The following is a 24,392-nucleotide window of genomic DNA, read 5'->3' on the forward strand; positions in this document are numbered from 1 at the left end:
TAACACTTCCCACCTCCTCTTTGTCTTGCATCACTCCTTGTTTCACCTGCGTTCTCCTTCTCCTTCCTCCTCCTTCTCTGTTTCCCACTTGCATCTGTTTGGTGTATTCCCCGGAGCAACGAGGGGGCAGAAGGGTCCATGAATAAGTCATTAATGCTGGCCCCTCAGACTCTGTGATCATCGGCAACCTGTTCAAAAACATGGTTCCCCGCCACCTCTCATGCTCCCTCTGCACCCTTCACTCTGCATTCATAAGAAATGAAAACATAAATAAATAACATGTTATGAAGTTTGAGTGTGTGTATATGTGCGTGTGTGTGTGTGTGTGTGTGTGTGCGGTGTGTGTGTGTGTGTGTGTGTGTGTGTGTGTGCATTCTCTTCTCAGTTTCTGTACCATGAACTTCAACATGTTCATTGGCCGATTGAACTGACACAGAGATGATTTTGTACTATTACTCAAAACGAGTGAAGGAAACTTGAAGGTCAGCAAAGTTCTCAAAGAGATGGCATTAAGACATTTTGCTCTCCTTGCCAAATTTGGCACCACATTTGAGATTGGGAAACCACAACTGTTGTTTAAGACAATTCAACAATTCTGTAGACTGCAATTTGGCTTGGAGACGTATCAATTTAAGTTTTTTGAATCAAATTGAGCTCCGCATTTTCATTTTTATTTGTACATTTCTCTATTTGCTGAGTTATTTTATCCATTTGGTTTAATACCAATCTGTTTTGTGTTGCTGTTTATCCCCTTAAGTGTCACCTGAAAAACACTTGCATGCAACTGAATATTTATTCAAGCAGAATCAATCAGCTGACCATTTCAAGACCAAAATTGGGACAATAACAACTTGGAACTTGTTCAGTGATGAAATAATTTTTATTCAATATGTAAAGCATATTAAGCCGGTAAGTTATACAGCTACCAAAATCTTAAGGCTTCTTGTGTGAGTAATATTCTGCATGCAGATCAATAAAAGCCATATCATATATGTTGCTAATGACATATCTATTTAGTTGTGTTTCAGTGCACAAAAGCTGGAAAATGTAAGAAAAGAAAATACATTTTTGAATATAACTTTCATGCCTTGCGCTGTATTGGTGGTTTCACACCAAAAGTCTTTTTGCTCAGCCGTACATAATAGCAATTAAATGGCACTAATGTTCAAAACTGGATATATTGAGAAATATTTCAGCTTTACCTGCAACATGCAAGCTTATCCAGAGTTGAAACAGCTGCTAAACTTTGTTGGCAAAATAAAATGCAAGATTTAATATATTTACTTTTTACATCACTTGCTATACACAACTCAATACTGCACAAATGTTTAAAACACAAGAACTGTAACTGTTTCTTGGCTCAGCGACAGCGAATCTCTGTTAAATTTAATAAATGAAGGGTGTAAAGTAAAGCTTAAGAACATAAGCATTACTGTTATGCAGTCCAAAGACAATAGGCTGAAACCGAATCAACTTTAAATGCCACCTCTGTGACAAACTCTCCTTCTCGCTCTGAGCGGCTGCATAAAACAGCAGACCATGCAGCAGCGGTGGAGAATTTTAAGGAATTCTGGGTTCATGTTGTCAGCAAACACCATGAATTATAGATTTTTGTTCCTATTTGTTTGCTGCATTACAAAGCTAAGTGAGTATTTTTCAGGGGGCAGAAAATCAAGCAGAGTTGCAGTGGAAATCCCCACGAGACTTCAAAGGGTAAAACAAACATTTGCTTGTGGTGTTCACAGTAAGTTGATGCGAAATTTTAAGATGGAAATATTTTTGCTCCTCTTCTTGTCGACATGTGGAGAAGCCGTATAAAACCAAGCAGACTGGCATTAATTTCAGTTCACTGTGAGAAAAGACATAATTGGAGCATGCTGGAAACTTTGCCTGATTTGACAGAAAGTAGTTTTTTTTCTTTTTTGTTTTTTTTTAAACCACTCACAGGGGAGCACCTCCGCTGTGTTGTCTGACACTTCCAGAGCAGATGGTCAGTCCAGTGTCTGACTGGAGTTCTCCCCTGTATATTTATGTGAACAGGATAATGAACCAACCTCTATCAAGTGGGAACATCCTTGTATACTACCAGAGGCTCTCCTGCTGTTCCTAGCAGGGTGCTCGCAGCACATGAGCCAGCTCATCAGAAGTTGCACAAGGTGTTTCTCTTCTTCCCGCAGAGTTCAGCTTGTTTTCGTCGCTGCTGCCTTTGTGTACATGCGTCCATGCGTAAAATTGTCCATACGATCAATACCTCTTTTGTTGTGCATGTTAACAAGGGGATCAAAGTGTGCACATAGTCGAAGGGAGAGTATGATTACACTTTCTCAATCAAAGTTGAATTTATCATTTGAATTAGCTATGTGTGGATGAGCTCTGTAACTCTGACATGAAATCTAAGTGACTGTAGGCTGTGGATGTGATGCTCTTACACAGTTTGCTTCATTCTTGTATCAACCTCTTAAGACATGACATTTAATCTGTTAAATAATTTCCTGGAGTCATGTTCAAAATGCCATCATTTACATCTTGAGCAGTTCGTGTCTTCGAATTGTAAAAACAGATGTTTGTTGGTATTCCAGACTTTTCTAACGCTGACAGAGAAATCGAATTTCAATACATTGACACCTTGGTTATTTCACTTCAGGGTTAATATGAAAAAGAACGAAAAGTCTGTTTCATTCTGTAACTCGCGGCAGTGAGAGAGGTTGTTGTTGCTGACCGCATCGCTGACATGTCAGTGAAGCTTTTCTCCCTCCAACCAAGCAAGACTGGACAATTAGAGCAGAGTTCAGGTTGATCGGTTGATCAGAAATCATTTTTGTCAGCACTGCTGCACTGGTTGTTCCTGCAAACTGCAGATGAATTTGACTGCCTTTTGCCTTTTTACTGTGAGACTTTGCTGCTTCCTCACTGTGACCTAAACTATCTAAACTGTCTGACATGCATGGTGAGAGCAACAGCAACACGCAATCTGTGAAGTGACCCCAAAGGCTGTTTCAAAGAATTTCATAACAGAGTGCTGTACTGGACTGGTCTGCTTCTCTGCCCGGGAGTCTGACATGCAGGCAGTTTCTGGTCATACACAAAGTCACTACTATTGGTTGTTGTGAATGTGGATACACTCAGGTTTGTGCTTTGCTAATCTGCGATTCTTTCTCTGAAGGGTGGATTTCATTCAGAATAACTACGGATCTGTCTCTGTTGGTTCCTGAAAGTCTGATGAGGTCTACATCATTTCAAACTATCAGGAATCTGTATTTGTTGATCTGATCAATAAAGTGAAAAACCCAGGGGTTTTTTTTCTTCTTACTGCAACAGATTCAAAAGGAAATCCCTTTTTTTTTGTGAATGAGGGAAATTCTCTTGTAAAACACAGAAAGAAATATAAAGGCGAATAAATGATAAACAAAGATAGTTTTATTCAAAAACTAGTAACTAAGGGGTGATTGTTATGGATGGGAAAAGAATGGCGGAGACAATTAAAAAGCTAAAATCTAAGAATAAACAAGACTTTATGGTGTTTTTGATTGTAGTACTGCAGCAGAAGAAAAATAGATTTTAAAATGTAAAAAGGTCAATTATGATGTCCTGCTATTGAATATATTTCATCTCAAAGATGTCTCTGGACTGTTTCAGATCAACTTTGCACATGCTCAACTCCCTACTGCTGACTTCACCCTGCTACGATTTCTGTTTTGGATGTTGGAAATATCGCATTCATATTTAGTAACACTTAGTACTAAATAAGTACAAAAAAAATGTAATGCTAGATGGAGAAAAAGGACAACATCTTGTTTGGTTGTAGTCCTACAGCAGAAGATAATTGACATTTTGACATAAATCTGCAGTGTGTCACCAAGACAATATAATTTCAGCTGTATGTGTCTTATTTCAACTGTAAGAAGCATATTTCATATACTGAAATGTATTGCAGCAGCCTCAAACACAACAGTGAACTGTATAACTGCAAAAACTTTAGCTATCTAGTTTTTTGTCTCTCAGCGTCACGTCGCCAGAGTTTCAGATTGATTTTGGTCGCTGCGCTGCTTCCATTCGACTGAATCTGAACTACACATCACTTCTCAGTCCCAGAGTAGCTTAATGTTCCTTATCTCAGCACAGCAACCTGTGTATTAAGGGAATTACATAAACAAATGTGACTTTTGTACATTTTAAAACCCCTCAAGCTGAGCTTGCAATTCTGCAGTCCCCAGTCAGCAAGAGATAACAGCCAGGAATTCACAAAACTTAGAATAGCCTCATTACTGCAAAATGGTGTAATGTGTTATTGTTAAACTTCCAGACATAATTCATTAATTTTTAGTCTCTTAATGTGGGCAGAGAAGTAATCTCCAAGGCAGCATTCTCAGCTATTTGTAAATCCGGCTCTCTACAGACAGTGTGCTTCGACTAAAATGTAGGGGAAGGTTATATAAGTTGTTGTGTTGTTCTAATAATTGGCTTTATTGCAGCTATAAGGGGAGGATTTGTGTTTTTCAGAAGCACAAAGCCAAATTTATACTTCAGACTGCATCATTATATTTTAATAGTTGTTGTTCCATTTCAAAGTTTTTAATTTTAAAGGCCCCGTCCATCTGCCCTGCTCTGTGCTTTACTCTCATTACCCTCAAACTTTATTTTATCCAATTTTTTTCTTTGTTCAAACTTTCTAGGTCTGTCTCATATTCTTGGTGGCTCTTTTGCTCATTTTCAGACCGGTAGCCATTGTTTAAAAAGTTTATTTTATTTTTTCTGTTTTAAAAATGTCCTTAAACTTAAGGGATGTCTGGCTGTTAAACACAGACATGAAAACATAAAACCGGTTTAACTGTCTTGCAGATGATCATACAATCATAATCTCAGATTCTTTTCATCATTAGAGATTCCTCTAACATCGCTCCTACTTGGAGCCTCCTCAAGTTTTTATCTTTTGCTGCTCACCATCATAATCGTTTCTTCTGGGAGGTTTTGCACCCCGTAGCTAAGCATCCAGAAGTCATCCCTGCATTAATAAATAACAACTTCAATGCCAGTTTATTTCTTATTAGCCAGTTTCAAAGCTGTAAGTGGTAGAAGATCAATTCAAAATTGTATTCAAAAGTTCTTGGACTGGTGGTTTTCTCCGAGGCCTGATTATATTTTTATTTGATATACTTCACTCTGCCGTCTCAGATCCATATATATTAGGCACAGATTTGGATCAGATTTATAAAATTTAGTATTTGGAACCTGGAAGAAAGTTTCAATTCTGGCCTCAACCTGGATTTGCATGTACAATGAAACTCATGCTCCTCCTGACATCAGACTTGTTGAATACCTACTAATCCTAAAAACTTTTTTTTGTACTTTTATTTCTTATCAGTGAAGTGGATAAGTTTTCTTTTGAGAAGCAATGGTACAGAGTGTGTCTTTGTGCTGTCATTTAGTTGGAATGGGAATCTCAGCTCAGCAGCAGCCCCAGTTAGTTAGATTGATAAATTGCAGATTTTTATACAGCGTGCAATTTTAATGTGCTTTGAGACAAGCGAGATGCAGATTGAAGGGCTTTTCTGGGACACACTCAAGGCAGAGGAGTTGTAATGCACAGGGAGTGGCTTTGCAGCCGTGTGGCAAGCAGGACAGAAGAGGAGGACAGCAAGAGGATGAAAGGAAGGAAGGCAGGTGGGGTGCACAGGGTGGGGAGGTAAAGGCGTCTGCCGGGGGGGCATCTGGCTTGGCTCTACTTTGGAGAGAACAGAAGGAAGAAGAAAAAGTCTCTGAGGCATTCTGCAATTTTCTTTACCCATTTATCAGTCTCTGGCTTTTCACTCTCCACCCTCTCCACCCCTTTTTCACACAGCATCTGGATTCAGTCTTTTTATTTTATTTTTTTCCTTTTCAGTTCTGTTGGATTCCTCACATTGCCTCTGTTTCTCCGTCCTGATCAGGCGTTATATGTCCCCGACTCCTTTCATCGTTGCTCTTCTTTCATTTCATTCACAGCCTTCTATCGCTCCTCACCACCTTCTTTCTGCTTGGGTCTCTGTCTTTATGTTAAAGATCTCCTCATTGCTCCATAAAATCAAAGAGGGAAGAAAAGATTGGCTCGTGATCTGTGCTGGTGCAGTCGAGATTGCACCACCCTACCAAGAGAGTGGGTGTTAAACACAGACATCGGCGCAGCCTGCCAAAGAGATGGCACCACACTGATGCCGATGGCTGCAGAGAAACATGAATACATGTCTGCTTCCACCCACTCACGCAAGAGCATGTCTTTGGTTACCAAAACGAGGTTCCTGAAGTTCTGTCCTCAGTTTTGCCAGAGTGGTACTGCAGTCGGTCAAATGCAGTGTCCTAATGCCTCCAGAACTTGTCTACATTCGTTGCCGTCACAAATCTCAGTGCGTACTGCTGGGATTTTATGTGCAGCTCCATCACAGACTTTTATGATTGTGAAGTGGAAGGAAACGGCTTTACAAATTTCTTTCCAAATAAACTGGAAAGAAAACATCTTCAGACGTCAATTTCCAAGTCTTGTCAAACATTCTTAATCACATCAAGGTCTGGACTTTAACCGGACCTTTTAACAAACAAATATGCTTTGGTGTTTAAGGTTTGTCCCATTTTTAATGCCATCCATATTTAATCAGAACAAGTGAGACCACCTGTAAAAAAAACAACAACAACAAAAAAACAAAAATAAAGGAACGTTAACGCTTAAGCGGAACTGTATCCTGAAACATAAAAATGACCCATAACGTAGCAGTAGCTGACTGCGTAGAGTCGATGCTCGGGTCCTGATCTCATTGAAATGCTGCGGCGGGACCTGGAACTGCTTTTACATGCAAGAAACCGATCCGACATCTCACAGGTGAAGGAGAAAAGTGAGTTAAACTTTACTCAGATGTTATGCCAGATTAGTACAAGATACACTATGTCTCTTTGAACCTAATTCAGCCAAAGGGGAAAGGATGTCCTAATCTTTTCCTCAGAAAACACACCTTATTGATGCATTTTGTTAAATGAGTAAATTCTTGGTGCTCTCTCTGTAAGAAAGTTTTTATCAGAAATAAATACTTAAAAAGAAAAAAAAGAGGAAATGAGCTGTCTCATTAAAAAAAAAAAAAAGAAAAAACTTAACTTCCTAACTAAACATATGATAATATTTACATTTTGTGGAACGTTGGTCAGAACAGGAAAAAACTATATTTATTTCTGTTCAGTGTTGAATTGAAATCCCCGTCTCAAAGCGTGTGTGGCGGGCCAGCAGGACACCCCAGTTCTCCCATCCTCGTGCCAGCTGTGAGGGATTACACACAGTCTGTCCCTCTGACAGTCATCCTCAGTACAGGCCTCTAATGCAAGTGTAGGTACACTGTGAAATGCTGTGTGCTGTCATAAAAATACTCTGGAATGCTGTCTGGAAATGCTTCTGTTGGCTTGCTTAGCTCTGCGGCATGCTCATGCAATGTGTGCACACATAACAAACACTTGCAGTGTCTACCAGATTGGAGAGAATCACTACGCTGTGGTGAAATTCCCCATCAGCTGAATTTAGTTTTTTCCAGCATTTTTTTAAAGCGAGTCAAGGAAGTAAACGAAAAGATTTCATAAAAAAGTCAATATGTATATCAATAAAAAAACAAGTGTGCTCACATTTTGCTCTCTTCAGCACATCAGCTGTATTTTTTTTTTGTTGATTTCTATATTTATATCAGGCATTTACTACATTTAACAGAAAATGAGTTCATTTCAGAAGTCTCTTGCATGCACATTAGTTTTAATTAGGTATGTAACATTGGACAGTGAAAATGTCCCCCATAGACTGTAGCGAGTCTTTGGGTATACATCAAAGCCAAACGCACTAAATGAGCATTGTCATTTATACATTGACAGCACATTAAAAAAAACAAAACAATGAATCCAGCTATATCTGCCACGAGTTTTTGGGTCGCTGCTCTTTTTCCTGCTGTGGGTTTTTAGGCAAACCATTTCACAGCAACTTCTTGAAACTCACAGCGAGTAGTTTATAATTGAAAGTCAAATTTTGGTGAAACATTCAAAAGACGTCTCCAGTAGCTCTGCTCAGAGTCTGACGTGGTGCAGCGACGTTTTTCTAAAGAGTTTTATTCATAGCTTGTCTTTTGATTCCACGTCGAGCCTCATAGTGGAACCAGGAACCTCGCACAGAAATCAGCAGAACCGCAGAGATCCCTTCAGGTAACCCAAAGTGAAAACATAATTTAACTTTACCTTATCAGGGAGCAAGTCTAACAACACATTTGAAACAGTCAACAACAAGAATTGGGTTGTGTCTTACTAAGTTGTTTATTTCATATATATATATATATATATATATATATATATATATATATATATATATATATATATATATATATATATATATATATATATACATATATATATATATAGCAAGACAGAAGGGGGAGATTAGGAGACAAAATGGAAAAGCTCTGTGCAGAGACAATTAGAGCACAGAATAGAAAATGATGGTTGAGGTAAGACGATGTGGTGCATCTCTATAAATTATCAACATTATCGAACATTTGAAAACATGACTGTTCAAGACGAGCAGAAATCTGGAAAACTGAGTTGAAGGAAAAAATGCGGTAGCAAAAAAGTCCAGTTAACTACAACCCAATTCAATAGTTTGGGAAAGGTTTACAAGTTTCACTGCCACTGACCAATGAGCAAGGCATTACTGCGGTTGACTGACAGGCAGCCTGGACTAAACTAAACGGCATTAAAAGTCTATGGAGGTTTGTCAGAGGAAACATGATAGACACCAGACCCCCAACAATGCAGGTAATTCAGTTGTTCATGCAAAAGGAGCCTTTACCAAGCAGTAAGGGCAATAGGCCCACATTTATGTATTAAATATTCTAAGTTTCTGAGAAACCAAATTTTGAGTTCTCCATTAACTGTAAGCCATTATTGTCTAAATTATCTAAATACCAGTCTGTGTCCTGAATTTACTTTTTTTTTTTTAAATAAATTTACTTACCAGCATCAATGTATTCAGCAAGTAATCACAGCTCAAACATTTCTATTATCAATGCACTAATCTGCTAAATTAGGAACAGGCCCTGCAAGATGTGCTGTTTTTCTCAGATCTGGAGACGGGTCACCACGGACTCAATGACTCTTTGAAGTTCTGAAGGAAAACATTGTGACAATAAACACAGAACTATGAAGGCGTCAAGACACTTCAAGATAAAATAAAACTAATGCAGGGCTGGGGAATAGATGTAAAACATGCTGTTTTCAGAATACCAAGATGTTTTGATAAATTTAACATATAATTTGGCAAAAGTCTTCAAAGTGAGGCACAACATCAGTAAAATATCAAGACACTTCCTATTAGCAGACGCTAAAAATCTCTCCACAACTCCTCTACATAAATCTCTCTTCGACATGCAGGGAAAAACTATCACACCCTCACACCCCTCCTGTACGCCCCCAGTCCCCGTGGAAGCACCCCGAGATCAGCAGCGCGACCTCCGGGTGGCATGTGGCCCGAGTCGGTGTGACGACCCCGCTCTGACAGAGTGTCAATACAAAGCAATTTACAAGCGCATGAAAAATCGACCCTCGATAACAGGCAATTTCTCTGCTCCGCTGCCTCAAGAGGCATGACCCGCCTCGCAAAAAGTGAGCAAATGGAGGGAGGAGGAGGGAAGACAAAAGAAGAAGGAAGAAGAGGAAGAGGAGGAAAGGGGTGATCATGGTTCACTGGGTGTGTTTACAGGCCACTGTGCTCCTAAAGCATGGGAGGGAGGGAAAGTTGGCCTGTAATGGGGTAAGCAGCTGTAATAGCAATATGGGGAAACAGATAAATCACTATTTGGAGTTGAGAGGCAAAGATGACTCAGGAAGGAGGAAGTTTCAAGAAAATCATCATAGAAACCGTCAGGAAATGAGGATGAGTTCAGCCAGAGAAAAGTGGTTTGTGGAGAAGAAGCAGGGAGGTGGGGGGGGAAGAAGGGCCGTTGTTGATGAAATGTGGTATGTGATCGTCTTTGTGTGCAGACTTGAGGCCACAGGTGAGTACAGAGCTAATGACCTCATTCCTCTTCTCTTTTTGCCACGACACTTTTCTCAGCACCACTCTATTCATCAAACCCCATATCTATCTCTCTGTCCCTTCTTCCTTGATTCTACATGCTTTCTGCAGAAGAGCCAGAGGTCACAGCTACTCCCAGAGAGACAGGGACACACACACAACGGAACATGTCTGAGAAAAGTGCCTCATCACAGCAAGCGTATGTGTTTGTTTTGGTGATTTTAGTAGAACATAAATTTAGCTACAGGTGCACAAGTGTGGGATTTCTTTGAAGGATTTCATTTTTTTTTTAAGCACACTAACTGCTCATTCGGGGTTGCGTGGATTGGGGTTGATGACATCACAAGTGGCACAAGACCAGAGCTGATCAGCTGACATAAGTCGTCAATATTGCGAATGAACAACTTCCGGCGGATTCTGAAGCATTCGAGTTGCAAGGGGGTTCGTCTGTTTGAGGCGAAAGACTTTCGTTTTCAGAAAACATTGAGTTCTTCTAAATCAAGACTACAAACCCGCCTGTTTAGAGCTGCTGTTGAACCATAATAAATGAAACATTGATCAAAATTTGTGATGTGTATTGATGATCTTTGATACTCATCAAAATGTAATGTTGGCCACTAGTTCCTCAGTTGTTGACTGCATGTTGCTTTTATGAATTATTTTTTGTGTTTTTATGATGTACAACACCTTTGTACTGCCTTGTGGCTGAAATGTGCAACAAAAATGAATTTGATTTATAGACTTATCGAAGTATGAAAGAAAAAATTCCCAAACATTACTGTTCACAGTGCAGATTGCTCGGAACGTGCTTTAAAACAATTGCGGTAATAGATTCGCTCTGACGATCGCATCAGAGGCTGGAAAACTTCTGACAACATTGTGAGCTTCTATGCTAAAATCTGATTGGTTAGAATAAAAAACACTGCTCCACAGTTTCATCATCTATTTAAGCAGATCTGCTTTACTGAGACAGTGATAACGGGAAGTAGCACAGCCAGGAGAAACATATTAAAATAAGAGAAAAGACCACTGGAAGTGAAATTTTGATTTTAATAAAGGTTTGTTTAATAAACAAACCTTGTAAATCAGGTGGTAGATATACGTTGGTGGTATTTATGCCAGTAGAGACGGCCCACCACTGATATATGCCACCAAGCCAGACGCACTGAGCACCAGCCCCCAAAATCTCTGTTCACAGCCCTGTATGCGTACCAAATTAAGACTCTGACACCATGAGATAATCTTGAGTTATTTTCTGAAAATCGCATGCTTGGCTTACTGATAATGTACTGCATAGGCAACACTTCTTATAAATTGACTTCCAGAATGCTGCTCCAGCAAGCTACAGCCAAATAAGAAGCATTTGTAGCCTCATCGTACAAAGACCTGCTGCCTTATCGTCCCAGGTTCAATTACTCACACTCATGCTTAGACACACAAATGAGGGCGTCCAAGGAAAGGTGGCACCTGCACTATTGGTTTTTGAAGGTGTTCCTGAACCGCAGAAGGGAAAGGCTGTAATGCAGAGAGACGTATTCAGGTCACTCACACACGGCTGGGTTGAAAGAAGAGAAGAAAGAAAGTGCATGTTGAAGTGGAGGAGGAGAGACTAGGATAGGGTGGAGGAGGACGAGGAGGGAGACAGCGAGAGACCGAGAGGGAAGAAATGTCACAAGTCCTACAAGAAAATCTATGTGGTTGAGAACGTGGAAGCTGTGCATGCAGAGTAAAAAGAAAAATACAGTATAAGGCAATTGAGAAGGGAGGGTTTGTGGGATACGAACAGAGAAGGTGCCTGAGAGGGCCAGGAAGAAAGGAGAAAGAGCAGGGAGATGGTAATTGACATAAAAGGAAAGTGACAAGTGAAAATATGACTACAATATGACTACATAGGGAGGGGAAGAGTCAGAGAGCAAAAGAATTACTATTGAATGAGGAATGCAATGGATTAAGAAAAGCTTTGGAAGGCGATGCAGATGGGAGGGGAGAGAACATGCTGTCATGCAGCGATACACATGATACACAGGACTCGCGAACGTCTTAAATCATTGAACAAAATAGCCTTGTGTAATGACAAGAGATTGTACTTTGCTGGCACATGATTCATGAAGCAGCGGCCACACCCATTTCTGAAGTCAGAATAAATGGTGACTTCAATTTTCTCTTCATCTGAAAGACGGTTGGAGATTTTAATATGTATTTGATTTTTTTTTACTTTCATCAGCCGAAACATTAAAACCAGGGAGATATGAAATCCTGTTACAGTGATGTCTGGGAAACATTTGGAGTTTATTCTGATGCATAAACTTCTCAAATGTGGCTGTGAATCAGGTTCTCCAGGAGCCAAGAACCCAGAGCCCAAACAGGGACAAATCAGATCTTGGGAATGTCAATGTTGCGTCATCATTTATTCCCTGCATTCATTGGCATAATGCTCCTCAAATATGAGTTTGAACATGGTGGTTAAAATGAGCCACCACATATTTTAGCTTGTTTTTCGGTTGATTTGTAAAGGTTACAGATCAATTTAAATGTGGAGCATGTTTGTAAAATGTTTATTTTTGGTTTTAGACTGTACAAACCCGGCATTTTAGCAGGGAGGCGTTGGTTTTTTGCCTCGGCTGTAAATTTTCGACTGTGTGTGCAGATGTGGTGTGAGATTTCAGATGTGCCTGGTGTCTGGAATGTTGTCCGTAATTGCCTGTACGGTACCATCCATCACAAAGCTGTTTTTCTTTTTTTTTACTCTCTTCAGTCACAAACTTGTTCCTGTCTTCAGCTGAAAGCAAAATAAACTTCTTTTTTTTTTTTTTCCAGAATAAGTCTTGCAAATGTTTATTTATTTATTTTCTTGGTTTGTTTCCACATTGCGTGAAAGCATGCATAGCAAACTTTATAGAGGAAGGTTTTATGAGTGTGTGTGTGTGTGTGTGTGTGTGTGTGTGTGTGTGTGTGTGTGTGTGTGTGTGTGTGTGTGACATTTGGGAGGGGAGGAAGAAACATATCTGCCAAGCAGCAAAACAATAAAAGCAGACAGCACTGAGTTGTCAACAAGTGTGACACCACCAGATCCCATCCTGGGAAAATGAAAAACATCACAATGACACAAAACAAAGTCTTCTCTATAAACTGAGGGTTTTTTTTTTTTGTTGTTGTTTTTTATGTTTTTCACTCATCTTCTCACACAGTGGTTCTGCTTTTATTTTCCCAGCTTACATAAACTTTCCTTGGGAATTTTCTTGGATTGTCAAAGTGACTTGCAGTGTTTCAACACTTTCAGATGGTTCATGTCAAGAGTTACATTACAGTAAAAAAAAAAGCAAAGACAATTCTTTACCAACAAGTCATCCAGACCATTCGGTGAATTGTTCACAACTGTGGTCAAATTTAACTCATATATCCAAGAATCTATAAATTAAGGTCTGTGATATAAAAGGGACCTTTATAACTCTTTATAAGTTTATCACCCTACATTTGACTGTTTTGGAGTAACAAACTAGGACAGTTTGTCAGCTACTAACCACAAATCATATGAAGGGTGTTTACATTGCGACAAAATTACTCTCCGGTCACTTTAAAGAACAAATAACCATTGTAACCATGACAACACATGCTAGGAATAATTGATCAATCAAGAATCATAAAATCATCAAAGGGCTGCACTAAAAATGCCTCCGTTTTGTGCAGGCCAAGATGACATTTCATCCCTTGTTTGAACTGACATTTTAAAGTCATTTTTGATAATCCGCTTTGTCTTCTTTCAGGGAAATTTAAACCTCTCCAAAGAATTATTTGGGTTGACTTATAGACTAAAATCTGTCATTTTGTAGGGGTCAACTGGCCTATGTGTGGATTCGAGCCACAATCAATGTTTCACACAGAATAAGTTAAAAAAAAAAAAACTGTTCATAAAGAAAATACAAATTTTTTCCAGTATGATTTTTCTTATCAGTAGAATTCATCAAAAGAATAATGAATAGTTAAAAACAAGCTCAACTGATGGATAGTGACTAAGAATGGGTAGAAAATTGTAAAAGACGAGACAAAATGTAACTGTGTGGTGAAAAGCAGCAGAGGGTCAGAACTTGGATTTGTTATGTGTTTTCTCCAGAGACTTGTCTTCACAGTCTGTTTTTTAATGCCACGTCTTTTGAGATTGATGACACCAGTGGGAAATTTTGCAGTTTTGTCTCAAACATATTTAGGAAACATGAGTCAGTAGCAAAAGTGCTGAGGAGCCTCAGAGGAGCTCTCTGACAAGCAAACTGAACTGTTGACTGCCAGCTACATACATAGAGAGAAATAATTTAAAAAAGCGTCACAAAGATACTTGAGTGACAATTTGACAAGAATATAAATGAGCTGAGCTGGTTTCTTGTCATTTATAAAATTAAAGCTCACATGTTTCGCTCTGCTGAATCTCTTTGGCTGCTAGTCTGCATTAAATATACTCTCATCGCACTAAGAGCAGAAATAGTCTGGAAGTTGTATAAGCTTGGCACAAATAGCTCGTTCACATTAACTAACACCACAGATACAATACCTTGTTTAAACACTCAGGGATCAATTAAAAGACTAATGAAGTTGTTGTGATTTAAAAATATCACTGCATTCATGTCTTGATGGGAGTTACAGAAAAACACTTTGGGCAAATTCTCTGAAACCATGAAGAAAAAGGAGGATGCTAATTTTGTCTTGCTGCTCTGGGAAAGTCAATTCATTTTTTAGGAACATCCTCTAAAAAGCAAAAAAAAAAAAAAATTTTTTTTTAAAATGTAAAATGATCGAAGTGATGCTTCCTTATAACAAACTCAGTAAGGTTTACTGAGGTTTGGGAGCAATAGATATTCAGATATTTGTTGTAATTCCCTGACTATTAAACTAATTGATAGCATGTGGGCTTAAAAAGGCAATTTACTCAGCCATTCATGTTCTGATTTGTTGTTGGAGGTCATTTTCATCATGTTTCCAGGGTACTTCTCACTGACAAATAACTCTTCAATGACACTGATCACGGCAGTAGTTGGTTAGGATTCAGTCACTGATCATTTTTAGAGCCTTTCGTTATGATTCATCAAAAATAAAAGATGAAGTTTTATAAAACGCCACCTGATTTTATATATATATTTTTTTTGTGACAACTTCAGGTTAGTAAGTGAAAAAGGCACAGAGCTCACTTTATCCAAAAAAGGTTAAAACCTCCTGTGTTAAAAAAATAAAAACAAACAAAAAAACTAAAACTGCAGGAATCACAAAACAAGTGGTTGTTGTGAGGCAATAATTAATATCCACTCGGTGACAGACAGATTAATGCCAAATTATTAATGAAGCCTCAACCCCTCTGGTCCTCGCCACAAAATCCCACAGTTACAGCATAACATGGCGCCACTGGTACAGCTAATTAAAGCGGAGATGGTATCTAAAGAGAGTAGAAAATGATCAATGCCTATATGTAACTCTGCAGAAAGTCTCATAATAAAGAGCCTTTCTCCATTTACTGTTCACAATGTGAAAGCAGATCACAGCATGCTCAGACGATAATTGAAGACCCTCACAGATCCACTAAAAACTCATTTCACATGCTGATGCACATCGGAACAGATATCATCATTAGGGGAATTTGACAAACTGAAATAGCATGTAATCTATGACAGCAACGCTGAACCTTTGAGGTCTGCTATCGTCACCTCTGCTGCTACACAAACATCTGCGAAAAGGATGCAATTTACACGTAATTTTCAGCCAATGAAGCCCAAAATAAAGTTTAATTTGTAAAACCTGGTGTTTTAATAGGCGATTTTTTTGAACGTGGTTCTCATCACAGAGCTGCAACATCTCAATGCAGTGAGCCAAAATTAGCAGAGGATGAGGATTTCTTACCGTTGGCAGGTGGAGAGTTTGTCGTCGAAACAGGATAAATCCAAGATGGACGCTGCAGCTTGTGTTGCACAGGTGGATAAAACTGGGTCGTAATGTCTGCATTCGTCTTTCAGAAATGTTTCCTCACCTGTTGAACTTCATACTTTTTGGTTTAGAATCACAAATGATAATGTTTTTAATTAAGATTTTTTATTTTTTTGTTGATGTTTAATGTTAGTTTTCAGTACATTTTATTTTCCATAACACTTTGTGGTTAAAATTGGTCTCATCTAACTGAACTACGTTCTGTCACATGTCTGCTGTGTTGCTGTGAGTTCTTCATATTGTTTTTTTTTTCTTTCTACTCCTCCATAAATTAATGGAGAGAATGACACACAATTGTCCTGTGAATGTGAAGTACAATGATACTTATGCTGGGAATAAATTACACGCAGGTGGAATCGATTTCTACTAATTAGGTGGGAGCAAATTTTATTAAGAGGAATTGGAGTAAAGGGGACTGGAGACACGCACAAAGAATATTTACAAGGAATATGTGACGTAAAAGAGGGCCTTGGATGGTGGGGGAAAACTTTCACTAATTCTGATGACAATAGTTAAGAGCAGCACTAAATTGCAGGCTGGTCCCCTCGTCTGCTCCCCAGCTGTCCAATCAATGATCTGGCTGAAGGGCCCGAAGCCGTCAAGAACCCAGGTGGAGGGAAACGTTGGAAGGTGCAGCAGAGAGGGAGAACAGGCGCCATCTCAGATACACTCGGATCCTCTCGTCTTCCTTCCACCTCTCTTTCCTCCACTGTCGCCTCTTTCGCCCTCGAGGACACACTGGAGTGATGGAGGAAACAGAGCCGAGCCTTCTCCTCCTGGTCATTACCAGACACACACCTGCTGCCATTTTGGACTCGTTTTCTCCTGTCTCTCACCTGGCTTAGTTTCTTATTTTCCTCCAATAGGATGAAATTCTCTTTTTTTTTATTATTATTACTTGAAGCAACTTTTTTTTTTTTTTTTTTTGTGCCTCGCACATTTTGTTCCATTTTTATTTCGAACCCTTAGGTAAAAACTAAGGTGAAATTGGTTAAACTGGTGCTTTTTGTCGCTGAGAACTCTCTCCTAAATGTGAGGATGCTTGTCTCTGCTAGGTTACCATGACTACCTGACACCGAATGGACCTCTTCATCCATCTGTGCAGTAGCAATCGCTTCCACCATGGCAAGCACTAACCTTGCCTCTGTGCCTTCCATCATCCCACCCTCTGCACCCCCTCCCTCACCTCCAAACCCCATGCAATACAAGTGCCATTAATTCAGAGAGGGGAAGATAAGGTCGAGGCTGCTGGCTTTTTGAAAGCTCTGCCACCAGAAGAACCAAAATCAGTCCACAAAGGCAGCAGAGAGGCAGCAACAAGCAACCAGAGCTATAAATTATTTATAGTCGATATAAACTCCCTGTGAGGCTGGGACGTGCAAACTGCGCACTGAAAACTTCAAGTCTGGCCCGTTTTCATTTCTCAGAATTTCGCTGGACTTGTGACAATTGGCAGTAATATGCATCTTGTTAAAAACACAAACACACACGCAGGCAGGCAGGTACGTATCGATCCGGCTTGAATTTTCACTTTTCTCTGCAGAAAACGAAATGCTCTTTGCAGCTCAGCCAACACACTCATCCCTTCTCACTAATTGCAAAGAAGATGAACGACACAGCAACACGTCTTTCACAGTGGTCATTTTTATGTGTCCGCTGCTCGAGCTGATGTATGTGCCGTGATATCCTTGCTGCTGCACCATAAAAGCGTATCTGACCATTCGGCAGCCTGATCGGTTGGCAGAAGAGCAGAAGCAGCAGAATTTTCATATCAGGCAGTAATTCAAGCAGCAGTTTGCAGCGTGAAGTAAGCAGCAGCATGAATAAAGGGTGTCACACTTTAATGATTTGTGGACTGCTGCATCGCGTCCCCCTTCAGCTAAAGTGTGCGAGAGTGTCTTTCCTTTATATCCAGATATTCAAAGTGGAAATTTCAAGAGATGGTCGAACTTCCTGTGTGCGTCTGTAAATAATATGGAGGCCGGGAAAGTACATTTCAGCTGATGCCTGGTTTAAACAATTGTGAGGGATTAATCCCCTCAGTAACAGGTGATGTATTTTGTACTTTTTATATTCTAACTAATTTAACTGATATTGTTTTTGTTTGGGAGAAAGTTTAAACCCCATTTATTAAAGATTTTGTTCCAATCATACATATATAAATAAAGAGTAAAATTTTTTAATCCTGTCTGGTTCTTGCATATTTGGTGGGCATGGTTTTGCAGAATCTTTTGGTCTTGGAAAGAGGTTGAAAACCAACAACAACAATACTGGGCACATAAATGGAACGAAGAATCACATCAATGTTACAATTGATTGGTTGAAATTGGTCATTTTTTATTCAAATTTGAGTTGCTTAAAGGCAAAACAAAAACATTTTCAATGTCATCAATATTTCAAAATAGATTTTAAGAATCTATTTCTTAAAATAGATTGAGAAATGGGAATCTGAAAGATTAAACCACGCTACTATTTGCAATGAATTTGATTCATTGGCTGTTCTTCTAATCTCCAACCTCTCAGCCTCGTTATCTTTCGCCAGATGTAATTTCGGTGGCGTTTTGGGATTTTATAGCTCCATGCATCTGTTTTTGCGGCAGCTTCTTTCGCGGAACATTTCTGTCATAAACCAACAAAGACGTGTGTCCTCTGAGCTCCCTCTGACCATTCATAGATCACAGGTGATGGTTTTATTCTGCACAGCTGTGAGGAAAAATTATTGCTTGCTGTGAGGCGTCATGCAGCATCGACGAATGCCCAACGCGCACCATCTGTCGGACGTCTCCACGCATCACCGTTTTTGCTTTTTCTGCTGGAACATGATTCCCGAGTCTTGTGGTCACGCAATCTATGTCATCACTACATCGTTTCCCAGTTTAGTCAGTCAATTCAGGTCTCACTACTCTAGTTAAGGAGGCAGAGCTTCATTAACTCCTTGCAGTACTTCTTTCACAATACATATAGACGACACCTTAATCATTTCTTGAAATATTTCATAAAAGGGGGGAAGACTTTGCAAACTCATCAATTCATTCAGCCATCAAAACCATACGGTTACTCTTTCAGATGGCAATGTGTCGTCATTTTTCCAGTGTAAGACAATCTGTAGCACATATTCATCATCAGTGCCACTGGAGATTAAGTGCCCTGTTTTCTTTTTTTTTTTTTTTTAAACAGTAATAACAACATGATAATGAATAATCACTCAAGACTAAATAACTAAGCTAAGCGTCTCTCCGTTCTCGGGTATTTCTGGACACACTGCCTGGAATCATCATATTTAAAGCCAGGACTATTGACCAAACTTGTCAAATGTTTACAGGTTATGGCTCACACGGGAGACCCAGTGTCATTACTCCCACACACACACACACACACACCTGCACACACGCACACGCACATACGCACACACAGTTCAGATTATGACAGGGAAACTGCAATAAGTTCACATGCCGTGGTTTGAGCTTTGTCTCTCACCATCCCATGTGGCATCTATAGTTATTAAACTGAAAGGTCAATAAGAAATCTTATCTGCTGTAGTCAGGAGGTAAAGGAGCGCCGCGGAGCACCGCAGTCCTCAGAAACGTCGTTCGATTCTTTCGTCTTCGCTCACTGGCCTCATGATGGACTGTGCACCGGCGGTTTAAAGTCGACCCCCAGCCCTCCAAGCCCTCAGCTTCCTGGTTAATAAATTGAACTAATTAAGGCCCCTGTTGTTAGTTTCCCTGCCAGGGAATGTCAGCGTCTTATCTCAATCCCACAATGCACTAGATCACAAGCGGCGGTGTTCGAAACGTTCCGAGGGGAGCGATTCGTTAATTCATGAGGGCTGGCTGTTAAAACACCCGACATCAAAGTGTGCAAAGTGAAAGGAAGAAAAAGCAGAGCTTCAAAACAGCAGCTTAGTGCCTTTTATTGTTTATCTCACCTTACAAACTGACGTGCTGAATGTGTGGGGTCAAAGGGCAAAACTAAGGAAAAAGAAGGAGGATGTTAGGATACAAGTATCAACCTCTAATGCAACTTATCAGCATTAGAGGTAATTGTGTGAAGTATTCATTCCACAAACTTTCCCATTTTGTTGACCTCATGCTTCAATGCATTTCACTGCGTCTTCATCTGATAAACTGACACAAAGGAGTGAATAACAGGAACTTGGAGGAAAATCAGTTTATTGGGGTTTTAAGGACGCAAACAGAAAAATTTCCTCCACGTCACTAGCAAAGTGGACGCTTAAATTTTGCTGCACTGTTTTCCATTTATACTGACGATGCCAATTTTCACCTTAAGGCACAAAATGAAATTAATAGATGAGTTATCTTTGTCCAAACTCAAACTTTTAGATATGCAATTCTTTTATCTCCTCCTGTTCAAATAGCTTGTAGAAAACCTTTATGAAACCTGCTGGATCTTTTTTATGTTACTGCCATACATTGTGGCTAATTGCTTAGTAAGGGAAGCGAGACAGAGAATTATTCTCTGTCGAAGGAATTCACCTTTAAAGAATTATTCAAATAGGCTAGTGAAAAATGTATGCACAACTATTTGTCTTTTCTGTCGCTTCCGCTCTAAGCTTCACGCTACAATAGGCCGAAAGAATATCGGTCTTCTCTCTGAGGAAACGCAATGCCTTTTATGTTTCACTGAAGCTGCAAGTGAAAGGAAAGAGGCAAAAACAACAAAAAAATCCTGCAGCCAGAAATGCATATTTGAAGATCAAAACCGCAGGCTGGCTTGTGTGTATATTTGTATGTGAGCACGCGTGAGACAGACAATGGACTGGAGCCATTAAAAACCTCTTTTTTTTTTTATCAATTTACTGCACACACTCAGCTTGTTGAGTCGTGATTGAGTTGACCGACGGCATCCTGTGTGGGATGTGTGCAGTTGACCTCACCGATCGCATGACTGCATGTGAGCCATTCACGTAGGCCGAAGGATAAAACATCTGCATGCGGAGGCATTTCGCGTACATGCAAGCGGCCTCCCTTCTGAGCGAGGGCATAAGGCTTGGTTGCGCTAATCGGACAAGCTCCTCTGAATCCCTGGGGTGCGTGACCCCCAACCTGGTGGGGGGGGAGCAAAATCAGACAGACCTCTTACCATTCACAGCAGGGGTGGCGGCGGGGGTTCTCAGGAGTAGTTTTGAAGCGAGTGCACATCTGGAAGACAGAGAGGCTCGATCAAAGGTGGAGGAGGTGACAGTTGAAAGTTTTCAGCTTTTTGATTCCAAAGAAATTGGAGGGAATATGTGTCGAGCGATTTAAGAAAAACCATTAAATCATAAACCCCCCTCAATCCAGAGTCTGTGTTCAGAAGATTAGAACCAGAGGAGACTATAGATGGGGTCTTTGAGAGGTCTGGAAGGCTCTATATAGATTGTTATCCCACGTGTGTTAATCAGACATCAGGACGCTTTAGGTCAGTGGAGCAGGGAATGGATTTTCACTGGCTCTGACAGGGAGCTGGAGTGCATAATGGCTTCTACCTGTGGAGAAATTAACAAGCCAGTCAGAGCAGAGAAACATCCAATCTGAAATAGTGAAGCAAGTGAAGCTCAATTCCCCGAGACCGATATGAAGTGAACGCGTCCTTTTCCATTCTTCCTGAGTTGACATGTATAAAGCTTTCATGACAAGTACGAGCAGTTAGTAGAGATTTGACCCCTGAACCAAATGTCTGTTGCATATAAAGTTATGGGGAAAAGAAAGCACAAGCTTTTTTCAATTTCATGGTTTTACACCATCTGGTGTTAAATTTATTTAAATCTGACAGCGTGTGCTAAATTACAGCAGAAATATTAACACCGAGCCACAATCGAGAGGCTGTTTTTGAAAAACTAAGAGTTTAGGTGTAGTCAGAAGAATGTAATTGTTTATCTAATTGATAAAATGAGTGAGCACATCTATAAAAGCAAAGGGCTCAGTTAGCAATTCAGCTCACATAGTCAGTGACAATCAAATGACACAAAAGACTCAACAGCTTGTTTGGAAGAGTTTTCAGGTCCAAGTTTCTGACCCAAGTATGCAAAGCAGAACCAGAACCACAAATCTTCTGGAACAATGTTTTCTTTGGACAGAGGAGACCAACTGAGCAGAAATATATCTGGTGAAAATCAAACACAGCACATCAGCACACATGACTTGGCGGTTTTTGCACGCGGAAGGGTGGAAAGATGATCCGCAGCCACGGAATCTGCAAATGATATTTCATGAATGCTTGAACCATCAAATTTATTTCAAAGCATTTCTGGTCAGCATAACTGTCTGATTTAACATTAAATTAGTATATACTAACTGCTTAAATTAATGATTTCACTGACTTTTACAATACCTCGCTTTTCTATTAGATCGTCAGCCTGACTGGAAAAACTTTTACGAGACTCAATCTTTCACTGTAAACTACAGCAAAATGCAAATATAAAGATAAGTAAAACAGCAGATGCATAAACTATTATAGCATTCAGCTGGACCATCAAGCAAGATAAACGTTTGTAGAGTTTTTTTTCTTCTGCATCAAAGGAATTAAGAGCTTCCAACCTTTTAGCAGAGCATCAACTCAAAACTCCCGAACTTTAAGGCTCAGAAAAAGCTGTGCAGATAACTGCTTGATGTGATGTTTCTCACTTCATCCAAGCCTGGATTTACAACGCATGGAATAAATTGGTCATGAATTGAACCAACAACACTGTATTCTTCTTCATCTGAGGTTTCTAAATTGCAGCAGCGGGTGTTTATGTCGGTAGTAGGCTGAACGTTGGCAAACGCAGGTACTTAACACCCACTGCTTGTTTTCCAAGCAGGTTTTTCTTTTTTCTTTTTCTGAGCAGCACAAGTCAAAAAGGTGACAGTAATCCAACTTGTAGCTTCCCTCAACTAGTCACGCCTGTCACCTTTCTCTTGCTAGGAGCCACTGAACCCCACACCGGATTCAGTATGGACACCGTTGCCAGTCACAGGGCTTTGGATACGCCACACACTTGACGTGAAACACTTTGACATCCACCAAACGGGCTGAAATAGAATTTCAATTTCACTCCCTGCGATAAAACAGAGTGCTCTGTGACTAAACGAGATTTAAAAAGGGAACGAGAAGAAAGGGGGCAAATTTAGATAGTCGCTTTTTAAACCACGGCGACGGAAACCACCGTGCAAAGAAGAGATGTAGGGTGGGAGGGCAGAGGGACGAGCGTCGTGTGCTCTTTGCAAGGGATTCATCATAACGCTTGAGCCGTGAGATCATTCGCCTCTTGACAGGATCATTACGACAATCGGCGCTCCCACCACCATTACGCAATTTCAGCGTTCTTCCTGGGGATGGAATTTTAATTGAATTAGCCAGGCTGGTTACACATGGTGTGAACGATAACATTTTCTGTCTATCCAGCCTCATTGAGTCCATTGAGACGAGTGCTGACGTTTTAAGGCGGGAATGCGGCGGGAGAGGAAGAATTGAAAGCAGCTCCAGCCATTTCTTCTGGGTCTTTCTTCCCTCTGTCGCTCTGCTCCGTCTCTTCCTCTTGTTCAGCAACTATATGCGCCATGAAAGTCGGCAGCCTGGCCCGTCTGAGGCGACTGCCACTCTGCGGTGCTCCACACACAGAGAGCTGCTCTTCCATGCAAGCGCTCATGTGAGCCGAGGGCAGTGCAAGCGTGATGTATGGCTACGAGCTAAACGTGTTAGTATTACCTCTGCTTGAGAACAAAACCTCCCCCCAGCAGCCAGCCGAGTACATTTCTGTGAAAATGATTAATGACGCCGATCGGGTTGTGAAACGAGGCCGCTGTCTTCGCTGCTGCCTGACAAGAGGGTTCGTCTTGATTGGAAATATTCGACATTAAACAAATGATGGAGAATGACACACTCCATAAAGAGGTGTAGCATTTAGATTTTTTTTTCAAACGGCGTTAGTAAATATTAAAACCAAAATCTAATTGAGAATTTGTGATAAGAGAATGTATGGTCAGAGACTCTTTCCATCCAGTCAGACTGACTTGTTTTGCACAGAATGACAAAGAGCCAAGACTCAAAAAGACTATGTGGGCAGAAAATAAATGTACCCCACACTTTTCAGATTTTTTCACCAGAATCCAGAGGAGGTCCACTGGATTGCAATGTAGGAACTATCAACACTTATTGGTTTGCAGCTACCCAAAGTTGTGAGAGGTTTTGTAACCCACTGCAGACTGATAAGATATCAGTGAGTTTATTGCTGTAGTCTTCATGTTGCTATGCGCTCTAACAAGCTTCCCTCAGACTTTTGAAAGAAAAAAAAAAAAACAGGCCAATAGCATCACAGCATCACTTCCAAGATTGCCAGGTTGTTGTTTGGTTGAACAGATGAGTCACTTGAATGCACACCTAA

The sequence above is a fragment of the Poeciliopsis prolifica genome, unplaced genomic scaffold (assembly GCF_027474105.1).
Source record: "Poeciliopsis prolifica strain line A6 unplaced genomic scaffold, Auburn_PproV2 SCAFFOLD003, whole genome shotgun sequence".
Taxonomy (NCBI): domain Eukaryota; kingdom Metazoa; phylum Chordata; class Actinopteri; order Cyprinodontiformes; family Poeciliidae; genus Poeciliopsis; species Poeciliopsis prolifica.